Here is a 12488-nt window from a genome sequence, read left to right as displayed (position 1 = left end):
AACTGATTTTTAGGAGCGAAGGGAAGAGAGCGTAATAAGCTATGACACCTGTAATTTTTATGGATTTCTACCTGTAATGTCATTTGTGCATGGCATTGTAGCACATTTTGATTTTTAATGATAAACAATTTATTTTGTGCTATTCTGTGTTGGGCATCCACACAGGTTTGCAAAATCTTCTTGTTGATCACCGTGCCTGAGGTAAACCCAAAGGATTGCTTCTCTCCGGCACATGAGAGCCAGATAACAGCCCGCCATGCCTATAAAGTGGCAGAATGAGAAAGCGAGTGAGAGTGCTCCTCACGTGCCCTCTATTTGTGAGGGAAGACAGATCATCCACTGGGTCTTATCGATTGGCCCCTGCCATGGGGACTCCAGGGTCCTCAGCAGTGTTTATGATATTTTACGCCACATTAACTGTTGAGATGATATGCTATGACAGATCTTTAAAAAAGTGTACCCCTGAGCTCTAAATTGTTCCAATTATGCCTTTAGCATAACAGTTGCCTACCAAGGGGCACCACCGCTCAGTGCCTTAGGAAAAGAGGGAGAGGAGAGGAGCCAATAATCTTCACATATGCTGACCTCCCTCTACCCTCACCCAGCAGAAGCCTGTCATTGCTTTCATTCACTGTAGCTTTTCATAATCCTTAACATATGGCCTTTGTTTTGATAGGCATGAAATTACATCAAGGTCATTTTTAATAACTGTCAATAGCCCCAGAACAGCGGTCAGCTTTATTGACACCTTAGTTGAAGGGCTCAGAGAGCTGTAAGTAGTGCACAGACCCTGCTCRAGAAAGCCGATCCACTGGGAAACAGATTATTATTGATATTAGTAAATTAGTATTGATAGAAATTTGATGGGTATCGTGCATCTGGATCCTTCCACAATACACTAATGTCAGCCAAAGCCTACAGCTCCCTCCATTTCAGACAGGCAATTTACTTGCATTCTCTACATCTCTTTGTTAAAGGGTGTGAAGAAGGAATAGCAGGGGGAAGAGGAAAGCACKYGTRACATCAGCAATTTATACTTGCAGRCACATATGAAGTAGCTTCTGGAAARCAGGARCTTCCATGGAAGCATCAGTTTTCTCTTAAGTGGGGAGGAAAACTCCTTCCCATGCACATTCTTTAATCCTCTCATTGCCCCATTGCTGTCACTTCCGTGTTTCTTCACACACTTATAGCTCTATTTCTGTATCTGCTTTTCTTGGCCTAATGAGAATCAAACATAAAGTATTGCATCTTATGTAGATGCTTAACATTTTGGATATTTTTGTGACAATTTCTAATACTGTCTATAGGCTCCTGTGTTTGTCTGGGTCATGTTACACCAGCACACAATAGTGCAAAGTGATAGCAGTTCTTATGCTTCCATGAAGAAAAGACGAGAGTGAAGTTCACCACTGACTTTTGTCATTTTACCACAATGACCATATACCAGTGGTTGCTGTTTATGTGATTTTATTAAATAAATACTCTGAAGCCCCCAACAAAGAGATCAAGAATGCCTCCAAATATCAGTAGAAGTGAAACAGAGACGCTAATAGACCTGGAAATGACAAAAAACCCAAAAAAACAAAAAACCAAACTGTAACACAGACAGCCTCACTTAAACCTGTGTTAAACCAAATACATTCTAACTCTGCATAACAGAGGATGGTTTCAACCATGTAAAACACAAGATGGTTTGCAACTCATAGAAGTTCCACAAGTTTATTTTTTTTTACTTATCCTATCTATCTTTAAAGATAGATAGATAGATAGATAGATAGATAGATAGATAGATAGATAGATAGATAGATAGATAGATATAGACAAATTAAAAATCAGTTTTTAGTCTGGTTTTCAGTCTAATCTACATTATTCAAAACTATGTACAGCAATGGAGGATCCTGCCTGACAACTCCATCAGTTTGACAACTTCCTTGACACGTTTACTTACTTTCCATGGAATATTTCAGTCCTTTAAAGACTACTAATCCCCACAGAGGTAGGATAGGACCCCTTACCATATCATGTAACGCAGTTTTCACATAAAAACCAACAATTTTCTTTTTCCTAAATGGAAGCAGATTAATAATCACTGTACCAATAAAACAGTAAAATTATATCAGTATGAACATTCCTTGTTCTTCTGATTAAGATTGCTCTTCATAGCAGGTACTGAAAGTTTATAAATCACATGAATATCATAAAATCAGGTGTATTGCTAAATAGCTTAGTTGCCAGATACTGCAGTGGAACAAAAAGGAATAAAAGTTATGTTTCTCAGAACACAATTTAGTCTGGCCTGTTCTTTATACACTCAATGGCTGCTGCTACTAGAAATAAAACAGAAAGTTTAAAGCAATTAAGACAATTAAGAAACTATGTAAATCCTAAGGTGATAATGGTTTGTTGTTTGTTTTCTTTTTTTATATACTGAACAAAACTGAAATGTGCAGTACTGTGAGTMATTCTACTTTTTTTCTTATAAAAAGCAACCACAATTTCAATTTTCTACAATTTCTTATAGCAATTTCTCTAAGAAATCCCTCACTGCCAGCTCTGTTGAGAATTTTACTTTTCAATCATCTTCATTAAGCAAAACGCTTCCATCTTCCATTTGTTTGGCAAATCTTCCCAGCAGCACCAATACATTCAGAAATCAGTAATGATCAGATCTCATTAACCTCATCATGACTTCAATGTAATATCATTGCACCTTGAAGACCAGCATCAGCAGAGCAAAAGACACAGATAAAGTCTCAGTTCTCACAACCACTCTTGCGCTGACGAAACCCAGGTTTTACTAGATTCCCTGCTAAACTCAGCCCCGGGTATTTTCTGCATACCAATTTGCTCAGTAGATATAGATGGGATATCTTAGGCCTGACTTAACATCATGCCTAGTCAGAGAAAGACAGAAACAGATTCTCCTCAATGATACCCAATGAACAGGCAAGTGGAAAACATCCTGCAGTAATCTTACTAAGAGTTATCAAAAACTAGAACACATCTTTCAGAGAAATTGTGTACTGTCCATCCTGGATATATTCAAAAGAGAGTTGAACGCAGCCTTGAGCAATCTGCTGTAGTTGGCCCTACTTCAAGCAGGTAATGTTGCACTGGATGGTCTCCAGRGGTCACTTCCTAMCTTAGCTATTCTGTGGCCCCACAAATTACTTATTTGCTCATCCAGTGCCCTTTCCATCCTACTCCGAAATTAATAGCTAAGGTAATTTTTAATTTCAATTCTCTAAAAATAATAAAAGAGCTGCTCTCACTGCTCTTCCCAAAAGAACGAGATTCACATGCACAAATCACTTCATGAGCTWCACACAGTAAAAGTAATTCAGATCCAATATTCTTCAAAAACATAATCATAGGTGGTCAAGGTAACAAGACAACATGATGACAAAATGTTAATTTTAGTAACACATGGTTGCCTCACCGAAATGCTCACGTGCATTTTTATATGCACAGGATAAGCAAGCCATGCTGGTGGTGTGCAAGGTAGTGCTGCCCCTTCCTTCTCTACAGTTCCAAACAGAGAGAAGGTGAATTGGCACAAGGAAACCAAATGCAGTCCCCACACCGGGCAGGACCAAATGGAAGGCCAGTATTTCCTAAGTACTCTAATCACATCAGGAGGATTTGTTTCTTTGTTCTGGAATAATGGACTCAACAGTGTTGCATGATCTGTGGCTTCTTGGAGCARGAATAAAGAAGAAAAGGATAGCTTATTGCTTTGTTTTCCTTCCAAAACAAAATAATTATATCAAGACACTGTTTTGAGACACTTTATCTGTGTAAGTTCCTAAATGCTAAAAAAAATGGAAAAAGTTTAAAAGACTGGTTTTGTTTTTTTTCTTTTTTTGGGGGGTGGGGTGGTTTYTGGCATTTTTTTCTTGCAATTATTACAGCTGAAATCATAAACTTTAAATAAATACMAACATCTAAAAAATACCTCCTCATGCAGATGTGACAGTTCAGTACAATTTTCAGTAGATCAGAGGTTATATATTCACCCTCAGAAAAGAATAAAAAACTTTACAAACAGCCATTTGATGTGAATATGCCTTGGAATCACCTACAGCCACTTTGGGTGCACAGCCTGTTAAGCGTAMAACAGGAGACTGCTTCACATATCCTGGAGGACAAACACCTATGTACATGAGGGATACTGCTCTCTTTCTTAATAGTATGCTACTTAGTGACAAAGATGACTACATTTTCTACTTTGCCTCATTCTGTATTTCTGTCTTGCCATAGTAAGCTCTTAATGTCACTCATAAATTAGTTGTCAAAATTGTATTTGTGCTTTTAAAGAAGATGACCTTCCAGACAGCAAGAAACAAACACTGCTGACACWCTCTCCCACTAAAGAAGCTATACACATTTTGGTCAGCTTTTCATTTTGAAAATTCTTTTTATGTTACTTGAGCTTTGGCTTGTAAAAKCCTTTTTGGCCTGCTATAACACAGCTATGTGACTAGGAAGCACTAACATACTGCTAGACTGAATTAAACTAAGTCCTGTCTAGAAACAGGAGTGGAAGCAAGGTGACTTTCCTGGCAGGTGAGCACCCTCACCACCAGGCTTCACAATCACTTTCACTCAGTTACTCTACCGATCCATTGCCAAAGGTTACAGGAACATTTATATAAAAATAAGGCCTCGGATAAGAGAACTAAGAGGTTATTATCTTGGAGCATCTTTACAGTACTGGGGTGAGTAGAACCAGATTAATTCTTGGCCAGGCGAGGTGAAGCCTACTCCTGGAAAGCAGAAGTCTTTGGCTCAAGAGCTTATTTTCAATGTAGTCTGCCTAACAGAAAGTGAGCACTTTAGCTTCTAGGCTAAAAGGGCAATGGCAGCTTCTTTAAATCAGCCATGAAGAGAACAGCATCTTATTTCCCCACTAAGGTTAACCTCAAAACTAAACTGGAAAAAATTCTGTATAGAGCTGTCTCTTTCAGAATTTCAAAAGAAACAATTACTGATCTTCCACACAAAAATACTAATTCAAATTCTGCAAATACATTCTTGGGGTTTTTTTGCTGGGTTTTTTTGGGGGTTTTTTTTTTTTTTTTTGTTTTTTTTTTTTTTTTTCTTTTAAATAAATAAACTAACTAGGGAAAAAGAAATAAATGGCCGGGTTGAGACATGAGACCTGCCAGCTTCATATTAAAAATTCCACCTTATTGCTGGACTGTGGCCATTTGATAATATGCCAAATGACTTCTCAGCAAGCACTTTCCAAACATTGGAAATCCAGGGTACTAGGACCATAGGCAAGACACAAATATTTATGAAGTGGTGCCACCCAGCAAGAGAGCAGAACCAGAGCTTATGAATCACAACTGAACAAACATTTGTGGGGAAGACAGACAGGACACAGATAGGTCAGCAGCTGTGGATTCAAGATCTACTTGCCATAGGTTGGACTGAAATTTGCTCTGCTCTCACTGAATTCACTTTTCAGACACAAACGATGCTAAGCCATTTATATGGAGGAGAGGTGATGTGAAAATCCTRTAATATGTAACACTGGTGGATCTGTGGAAAACCCGTGAACAAAATAAGCAAGCAATTTGTTTTGCCTTTGAGGAATGTAATACTCACGTGAGAAAATTAATCTGAAAAGCAGAAAAAAACTCTGTGAGCAGGGAATGYTTCAATGGAATACAAACTTAAGAGGTAAGCWGCAAATTAAATGCACCCATAACCATGAAAAGAGGGCCTTGTAGCCTGAAATATTGAGTTTAAAAGGTCCCAAATATAAACCCAAAGACCTACTGCACAATATGAAGTTCATTCCTCCCACTGACTGAGCTGCAGCAAAAGCTAAAAAGGAAAGGCATGCAATGAAACAGAAAGGTAAAAGAGAATTCCACAGAATAAATAAAAGTACTAAAAGAACAAAACCTTCTCCAAGTGTATAGCCAGATGTGAAAACAAAGGTTACAAACAGAACTATGCATAAAAAATAAGAACACTTCACTACCTAATCACAACCCATTCTCCACTGCCAATTGAGCTGATCTTTTGATAATATCTGTTCACATACCCATTCCTCTTCTGCATGTGAACAAATGATCTAAGCAAAGCCTTTATAAAAAGAGAAAGGGAAATAGAAGACTACAAGCTATGAATGAGTTTAAATTACTTAGGGTGTTTGTTTTCCTTCTTTCTGTGGTCTCCACACTTGAACACTTCTCCAATGACTATCTATATGGACATAGAATAATCATGAGAAAAATTAATGTGGTTACATTCAGATTTTACAAAAAACTATTTTCTTCAAATAGAGTGGTTCAGTAATCTCAGTCAGACTGCAATATATTTTCTAGAACTTTGGTAATAAAGAAGGTAACTACTGAGATGTATTCATTAAAAGCAAAAGGGGCGCGATTTTTTTAAAGCTTGGGAAGTAAAATTTGAGGGGATTTCATGCCTTAATTTTGCATATAAATATAGGTATAGATATAGATTAGAAAACACTAATTTTATCTTTTTTTAGGRAGATGTTATACAAACAAAAAAATGAACAAATATTGTGTTCTGTGACATATGAGACCTCATTACAAAGCAGGGATCTATGTAAGAATCAAGCAAACACATCTCAAAACAATGTAAAAAGTAATTATCTGGGTCAAATTTTACTGCAATCTTGGCAATGTTTATGGGATCAAAAATACTTTACTATAAATAATGAACAGTTAAAAAAATAGGTGACCTCTTAAAATTTTGACATCTATAAAAGCATCATGTGTGTTATCATTTACCTCACTGTTTAAAAACAGCTACACATTATTTTTGTCCAATCTCACACAGAGTAATAAATTTCTTCATAATAATAAATAGCACTGTTCTAAGTCACTTGTTATAAAGCAGTTCATATTCCAGCTACAAATGTTTATTTGTTCATAGTGCATSGGTGATAAAGTGTAGCAAGATACATGCAGCTTTATTGTCACAGGATCAGAGAATTTTGTTGCAGTTAACTTGCTAGCAGGAAACACAGTGCAACTGGCAGAACCTGCCCTAACAACAGGACAACAGGAGGCCTTGGCTTGCAGAGGGGTCTGTGTGTTAWTAGCTGTCCTAGTTTAACCAGGGACCATCTGACTGATTTACCTATACCTCACAAAGATAACGTCCATCAGGGCTGTGTCTATACTGTAGACATTCTGCTAGCCTCATTTTTCTTGATGAACACCAAATTTTTATGATGGAAAAAAGGAAACAAAGTCCTGAAAGACTATTTCCTGAAGGAAAAAAGTCCATGGTTACAGAAAAAAGAAAAAAAGAAAAAAAAACAAACAAACAACCCAACACCCCAAACCCCCATACTAACAAAACCAAAAAAGTTTCCCCCCAATAAAATAAAATAAAAAAACCCATCAAACAACAAAGCCCAAAAGCTAAGCTTAAATGGGAATACTTTGAGAATAGTTCATGTCAGTTGTAAAGATGCAGAAGTCCCAAGAACAGATTTCAAATCACTGGGCATTTAGAGGGAATCTTGTTTACCAGCAGGAAACACGTTTTTCAAGTTGTGTGCTCTGTGTTAGTGCTTTAAGGGCCGGGAGGTCTCTGTAAGAATTTATGGTAATTGCATGACCTTTGATTCAAGCTCAAACACGCCCTTTTCTTCCATCTGATAATCCTAGTTTCTCATCATTACTCCATTTTAGACCCAATAGTACCTTTTCAGCATTGTTTTCCTGCCACTGTGGTAGATTGGGGATAGGACTGGACTGGACAGCTGAGATCTCTCAAGAATTTGGGAGGTGAGGTTCCTCCACAAATTGTGTAACCTCTCCCTCACCTCTGCAACACGGACGCACACAGGAAATCAGCAACATCACAACAAGAAGGACCAAAGGTATGCAGAGCTGAACCACTTCTGTAACCATGAAAAAAGGTGCTCTGAGAGTGCCCTGTAGCTCATGTCTGGAGAGCCTGTGAGAGCAGAAAGCCAGCAAGCTGGAGCTACATCCCAGGAGCACATCATCCAGCGGGCAAAGAAGCACGAGACTGATATATAAACTGTTTGTCTCTCAACAATTTTTTTTCCCAGATGTTGAATTGATATCAAGATGACAAGCAAAAGGAAGAAAGTAGAAGTCTCAGAAGAGCCAGACTGAAGAACAATATGTACGAGCATCTTGTGCTTCTGTCCTGTAGTATCACAACATGCAGCAAATCTGGCCATCACACACATTGAGCACCAGCTCACTCATCTCTTGCAGTGAAACAAGTAAAGAGGTACCATTTGGAAAGAGCATGTTGCTGTCCTCAAAAAGTATAGCATGGCTTCCATACAGTAAAGCTTTAATTAAGCAATAAAAAAATGAACTTTTGCAAGCATTTAAARCATAATGAAAAAATAAAGTGCCAGGTTTTGACTGCTCTACAGAAGTCATATGTCATTGCACTCAGTTTTCGTAAAACAAATATTATTTCCCACTGGGTTTGAGCAGAAAACATCTCATGATAACACTTTGTCAGAGGTGGCAYATTTGGTCTGAGCCTTGCAAGTATAGAAGCTCCACATACTCCAGGGGATGCTGAGGCACCAGCCCCTGTTTCTTGAGGTGCARTTGAATACGTACATATTCGTCCTTCTGCCATTAGCATGATCTTCATGTCTCCTGAGTGGAGTGAAGAGTTCTCTTGATTTAGCTTTCAAGACAGCTAAACCACAGTCTCTATCATGGTTGTCATGATGATGGCYCTGGCAAAATTAGTAGTGAGATGGAACTATCAAAGACTGAACTTTTCCAGTAAAAAAAAAATAGAGGAGATGATTCATACTTTGTTCACCAGTTTCTGTAATGCACAGGCAYCCTTTCCATAACCATTGTTCTGTTTGGGAAGGACTCCAAAGGTCTGAGCAAAGATAGATATAAATTAATTATGTAAAAATGCCACATACTATGGTGRTTCTGTCTGAGCTGATGGCAAATGAAGACTCAAAAATTACAGCCCAGGCATTAACCATCAGCACAAAARGGACATTATGATTCTGTAAGTGGAAAGAAATTTTTTCTTGGCATCTTCAAAATTTAAATATATTTATGGARGTGACTCAGAACCATTGTCATCTGAAGAAAATAATCAGTCAGTGCAACATAAGTGCAGGATTTCACCAGTGCTTATGGGAACTGAACACAGGTGCTTGCCTAAGGTTGGCTTTAATGCTCAGTTTCTTATTCAAGTCTGGTGATAATACATCTACRGGAGGTAAATTGATATAGGCAGACAAAAACAAAATTAATCTTTTTCTCATGAGTATTTTYAAAGGTTTTTGCCTACTGTGGATTGAAAGAAGCTATCTTGGGGAAATATTTATACAATTTTTTTTATTGCACAGTAGCAATAGCTATACAAAATTAATCTTATAATTGTTCAACYTAAATTGTAGAGGTTGACACTCTTGGTTTGCAAACCTGCATTTGCAGTGAAGCAGCGTATTCTTCTGTATGATTCTTCAAGCAACTCTCAGGTAACTGTTAAAATTAAAAGCAATTAAGATCTTAAGCAGGCAGTTTTGGCAGGCATTGCCATAAACTGACACRGAACAAAAAAGCTCCACTCCTGTTCATTAGGCATTTGTCACAATGTATACGYTGCATGCTTTTGTTTGAATAGAAAAGCAATTATGTTTTAATACACTTATATTCTACTCATCTCCTCATCATCCTAGGGAAATGAGCCATTAGAAAAAAGAATATTATATACAGCAATACAGCTTATTGTTCTGCGCAAATTATTTTTGCATTACCTGAGCATAACTACCTGACAGGAAAGCTTAGTAGTCAGCAGTTTCTGTTTATGCTTATACTATCCATGCAAGCTTTCAGAAAGCTTTTCCTTATCTAACCCTGCTTTATGCTCCTAGCGAACCTAAAGTTCATGACCCCTCCATGGGATACAGGCAGAGAGGACACAATTTGATGAMATAAAACTAAAATATAAAATCTCTGTAAAGCTGACATGGGGCACAGACATATCTGAAGCAAGTCCAGAATGTACAATTACCATGACGACAGCAGAGTAACTTATTTAATGCAGCAAACAGTGGACAGAAAATAAAAAGTATAATACTCATTTTCATATAAATCGACATCATGAAATTGCTGATGTACATTCAAGGCATTTAGGGGAGATCATTGGTTTTAAATGAGGAGAGTCAGAGTTCAGGCTTCTTTCTGCAGATGACCCGATTATCCTTAAACCAATGCCAAGATAAAAATCATGCTTCCACACCCATAAAGCTACTATATCAGCTCTGCAAAGGGACCTATGAAAAACAACAGTAGCCAAGGTGAAATGTTAGGCAAGGTTAAACTATCCTCCTTTGACCCGTGTGCGCTGTGTCCTTGTCCTCACCTACTTCAGGGTATCAGGAGTGTGACCCTGGCAGGGACCTCACGCAGACTGGGGACACTGCAGTAGGCATCTCCAGGAGAAGTGAATCTTTCTCCTGCAATGATGTCTAGGCTAGAGCTGACTATTAGCTCTGCTGGAGCCATTACCCTACAAGCCATAAATAGCATAAACAAAGACGGATAATTGGTTAAGGATCTTGAGAGGCTGTATTTTTACTGCCCAAACAAATGGTTCTTTAAAGTAGGACTCTGCCATCCCTTATTATATTACTGTATTTAAAGCAAGCCTAAAAATAAATGGGTGTTTCAAAGGTAATAAAATAGAAGGCCAAAATTCTGCTCTGCAATAACTACTATTTACAAAAGTCACAAGAGCAACTTGCATCCTGTCTCCCCATTAAGTTTTAATTAACATTTTTAGAAACTAACAGAAAAAAAAAAGKATTTCTGGAGGTAATTGGTTCAATTGGTTTCTCATAAAAAATTTCTACACACCTTGGACATCCRAAAGTGAATTTACCAATTACAATATTTCTCCTTTATCAATGGATCACTGCACTTGATCAGCATCAAAAGAGGGAATACATATATGCATGTGGGAGAACAGTTAATTGCTTCCTATCTTACAGAGAGAGGGGCGTTCCATTAATTCTGCAGCATATGGCACAAAATTAGAGCCCATTGCTGCTACATTTTCATCATGTTAGAATGCTAATACTAGGTAGCACTCTAAATAAATCTAATAAAATACATGAGACATAAGTTTGGGGTCTTGGTAAACTGTGGGTTGCTGGTTATTCAGGGTTTTTTTTCCCTAAATAGTAGATTTTAAATTACATGTTAATAATAAGTACAGAGAAAGCATTTTGAAGTCACTTACACAGTTAAAGGCAAGCAGGAACAAGTGATAAATAGCTGCATGTATGCAGCACTAAGGTTACCCTTGAAAGTCAAAGCTTTTGTTGCAAAGTGAAAGGTAGAAATGCTATAAGTCTTTCATAAACACTTTTATGATACCTTTGTGAGTCCTAATGCCCCATTACTGGAGTTTGTGGCAAAGGCTTATATCATAATATATTTACAGAAATACTGTTTTAGAGGTTTTGTGTTAAAAGACGGCATCAAGATAACTATTGAGATAAGAAGAAAAATTAAACTAGCAGAAATAGACTTAAGCTAAACAAAGCCTTTTAGGATTTTAAATACTATGCTGCTCAGCATATGCTTGCTCTACAGATCCATTTGATTGCTGATTTTCTAATGATGATATTGATGTGCTGTTAATAGAAATATGCAGCACGTGCTTGCTAATCGTGATAAGCATACACTGCAAATCCATTTGATTGTTAAAATTCTTAATGATGATATTGATGCAATATTGACAGGCTGTTGAGAAAAAAAGTCCAGAATGCAGTGAATGGTTAAATGAGGTAGGATACMTCAGATATCTGTTTGATTGTTAAATTTCTAAAAATTACTCTTGAGCATTTTTCAAGGAAATAATAAAAACAAAGYATGCAACATGTGCTMTTCTAAATATCATACAATTTAATACTCCTCAAGCAGTATATATACATTTTTGTGTTTGCTCTATAACCATTATTTACGTAATTAAACAAATTCCAAGCTTTTTTTGATAGCATGGTATTAAAAGAGYAGTATTAAATGAGTGTTTTAATAGCATTTGAAACTAGGTTTTTCAGAAGAGAAAGAAATTCAAAACTAAGAGGTGTTTTTTTTAAAAAAAACTTCTTTATACTAAATAAAAAATAGCATGGACACTGAAATTTGAATTCTATTAATAAAAAGATAAATGTTGAATTGTAAAAGTGATCTTTTTGCAAAGAGGTTTGGTATTTTTAAATTACTGTTTTCCTATTAAAAAAATGCATTAAGCAATACCTAAATATTGAAGTGGAATACTCATAAATTTCCCTGGAAATTATCATTGCATGAGAAGTGCAACACTTTTGGCAGTAAGCTATCTTCCCTATCCTGTTTAATTTRGTAAGGTAAGACATAAATACAATTTCAGACTTATTCACAACTTTTCCTTCAGCCTCCTTTCCCACTCTATTACTCCCCTTCCCCAAATTT

The sequence above is a fragment of the Malurus melanocephalus genome, unplaced genomic scaffold (genome assembly GCF_030028575.1).
Source record: "Malurus melanocephalus ecotype Western Australia unplaced genomic scaffold, MMel_1.1 scaffold_288, whole genome shotgun sequence".
NCBI lineage: Eukaryota > Metazoa > Chordata > Aves > Passeriformes > Maluridae > Malurus > Malurus melanocephalus.
This window is presented reverse-complemented; position numbering follows the sequence as displayed.